Raw genomic sequence first — 3,523 nt, 5'->3', positions numbered from 1 at the left:
TAACCTCATTTTTAAGAGACATAAGGGCTTTCCTAATCAATAGTTTGTGTTTCATGGAAGGTCTTTGGTATTTCATCTTTAGCACATCATTTTTAAAGATACCTATTTTTACCTTGTTTTGGAAAGCTTTTTGGAGGTGTGATTCGAAGATACCAAAATCAAGTTTGGACAATATAAAACAAAATTGATTCATTTTTTTTTACCATCCTTGAGGCTAATGTCAAAAAGGACAAGGGTTATGCCCTTGTGAGACCCAACATTGATTTTTTGAGAGTTTTCGCAAGGGTGGTTAGGGTTGCTCAGGTTTTGAAGGAATTTTCTAAGGTATTTGGACATTAACCTCTATACTGATGGTTACATTCATCTCACAAAAAGAAAGAAAACTAATTTAAGTTGTTCTAAAAATTTTGAGCATTTTTAGTATCTTTTCTATAACTTCGTTTGGGAAAAAGACCAAAAGCCTAAAAGATTTATAATATAAATATATATTATATAAGATAAATCTGAAAGCATGTTATCGTCTAATAAAAACTTTCAAAAGCAAAAGCAAAACTATTAGATTGAGGGGAAATATCTATCCTTCCATGATTACATATAAACCAACAGAACAACAGAAGAAAGTGAAGAGGGGACCTCAATCAGAAGTAATAAAATGAAACAACATAGTATCAACCTAGAGAACTTAGGATATTTCATCAACACATGCATACTTTTATAGTTACATTTGAAGATCTTTCTTATATAAATGGAAGAGAGTTGCAACATGATATCTCTGTAAAAATATTGCTAAACTACCTTAGCAAATCTCTGTAAAATTTGTTTTTTTAATTGGACCTTAATAATATCGAGTGTCACTTCCTGATCTTTTAATGACTAACATTTATAACTACAACTCACAGAAAATCAGCATTACTTAATCATGCGATCCATTAAATTACTTATCACTGATCATTTGCTTAAATTATAAGCCCGAAAAATCTCAAGATAGAAGTTCATCAAATTGAACGCTAAGGATCTTAGCCATATTGAACAAATTTAACTTAAAAAGTTATGAATTGATTTTGGCAAATTCAATCTTCTTCCCTTCAAGTTTTCCAGAAATTAAATTCTTTACGTAGTCTGCGCGAATGAATCTTCTGTATTGACAGGGATGCAAGTCATCTATGAGCTCAGGAGCAGGACCCACTTCTGTTTCCCCACTTGGATTACAAAACATGGCAATGGAGATTCGATCACTATCCATGTTTGTCACTGCCCTGTGCTCAATGCTCTTATAAATTCCATTACTTATCACCTGAATTAAAATACAAAAACAAAAATTACAATTGATATTGATCTGGTGGAATCAAACATTAATCTCCATTAATCAAACCCAAGTAGTGTAAATCAATAAGGGAGTCGGCAAAGTTTTGTATAATACATGAATTCTTGAATACACGAAATCATTCACAACTTGGATCAAAAAGCTCAAAAATGTACACCCATTGAAACATTCTTTGAAACGTCTTAACATAGTTTGATTGTTCCTACATATTGTTTTCGCCTTAAGACTTCTAAAAATCATCTTCATTACCTCAAGCATGTCTCCAATATTGATAACCAGGGCACCAGGGATGGGTTGAACAGGGACCCATTCACCATCCTTACAGATCTGTAGTCCCACTGTTTCATCATCCTGCAACAACACTGTCAGACCACCTGAATCTGAATGAGGGCTTAACCCTAAAACCAGATCTGGTCTTGGGCACGGTGGGTAGTAATTCATTCGCATGAACTGTGTCATTTTCCCGCACATGTTAATGAAATGGTCTGGTTTTAGCCCAGCGTTCTCTGATAGAAGGCAAAGAACTGTATTGCCAAACTTTTGAATTTAAAAAGCGTATTGATCCAGGGTTTCTCTGCAACAAATTGGCAGTGTAATCACATTGAAAATGAAAATGATAGAAGTCAGATGGATAGAAACAATGGACTGAGAAAACAGAGTCGAGGAAGGAGATAAGGTTTACAAATTTATAGCAAAAAGAGGGAAAAGAGACTTTACACGAGTTCAATCCAATGATTATCAACATGAGACCATTAAAATGATCAACCATAAACATTTACTGTACCTAAAATCCGCTGGTTTTGTTGGCCAAAAATTCATCTTTCTATTCTCTGGAGGCAGAGTTGCCAAGTACATCATATCTGCCCAGTCCAGTATTTGGTCATCTGAGGCTACAAAGGCCTGCCCGTAGCCTTCAATATCTTGCATTTTGTGCTTGAGCTTTTCCTCCAAAGGTAGTTGAATGAATTCCCTTACAATTCCCTTTATTCTTTCCATCAAAGACAGGAATTCCATGATTCACAGCCTGTCACGGAGACAGAGATACCATCCTACTTAAATAAGCAAGATTAAAGAATAGGGATGATATGGAATCCATCACGGGTAATGCCTTAATAATTTTGTACATAGTGAACAATTTTTTTTGTTCAAATAAGCAGCTGAAAAAAATAAAATTCAGATTACAAGTGCAAATACACAAATTGAACAGCAACCCGCAATGTTATTTGAAAGAAGACAACAGCAAAACAGTCACTGTAACAAGGATGCATGTACACACAATTAATATGCCATCACATAGATAAACGACTATAGTCTAAGAAAGGAAACTTTTCCTAAAATCTGGTTTCTATACATTATCTGGTTTATTATGATGGCCTTAGGAAGATAACCCTGTTGTGAGCTTTCCTTGAAGCAATTGTCAAAAGCTCTTGATATGTAAACGTCTTCTCTCTAGCAATTGTTAGTCTATTATATAATCGATCAATTTTGATGTACACCCAACTGAAAAAATCCCCATTGCTGGCATGCAGTACCAAGTTTTTCCAATTCCTTTTGCCGACAGAGATTAGAATCTCTCAGAAACATGTCCATATCAATAACAGGAATGTCCAAATGAGGAAGAGGAAAGGTATTTGGGCGCTCTTTCTCTGATCTGATATATCTTTCAGGAAGGCTTTGAAGGTTCTGAGATGCCAATTCCTGAACAACAGGAACTGAAAACCTTTTTAAAGTTCCATTGGAGGGATCAAACACCATGCCTGAATTAAACATGATAGTTTTTTAATGTAAACAAACCCTCCTGCGATCAGAGAAATCATATCCAGTGCTGGAGGAGGAAACACGCCTTGATGAGATTGAGAACATGGTGGGAATCAACTTATTCTCCTGAATATTTAATATGCTTGGAGACATTGATAATAACCTAACTTAGTCCCTCAATATGCTTGGAGATATTTAATATGCTTATCCATTTTTTAATATGCTTGGAGGCATTGATAATAATCTAACTTAGTCTCCATCAATCATAGGTATTGAATACAACAAATTCATTAAAGAATAATCAAATGAATCAAACATATGCAGTATATATAGCTTTTGGGTTTTTAATTCAAGTTGTGAATGATTGTCTAGATTTAAGATAGATTTAAGATTTCATGTATATAGAAAAATCCCCCCACTTCATTCTTGATGAGTACCTGG

General features: G+C 34.6%; 1 pseudogene; it reads right to left on the bottom strand.

Annotated features, from left to right (window-relative positions):
- Positions 1-1,048: 1,048 nt before the first annotated feature.
- Positions 1,049-3,113, bottom strand: LOC131032827 (oxoglutarate-dependent flavonoid 7-O-demethylase 1-like; annotated as a pseudogene).
- Between the last annotated feature and the right edge of the window lie 410 nt (positions 3,114-3,523).

This window comes from Cryptomeria japonica, chromosome 5 (assembly GCF_030272615.1).
Source record: "Cryptomeria japonica chromosome 5, Sugi_1.0, whole genome shotgun sequence".
Classification (NCBI taxonomy): domain Eukaryota; kingdom Viridiplantae; phylum Streptophyta; class Pinopsida; order Cupressales; family Cupressaceae; genus Cryptomeria; species Cryptomeria japonica.
This window is presented reverse-complemented; position numbering and strand designations above follow the sequence as displayed.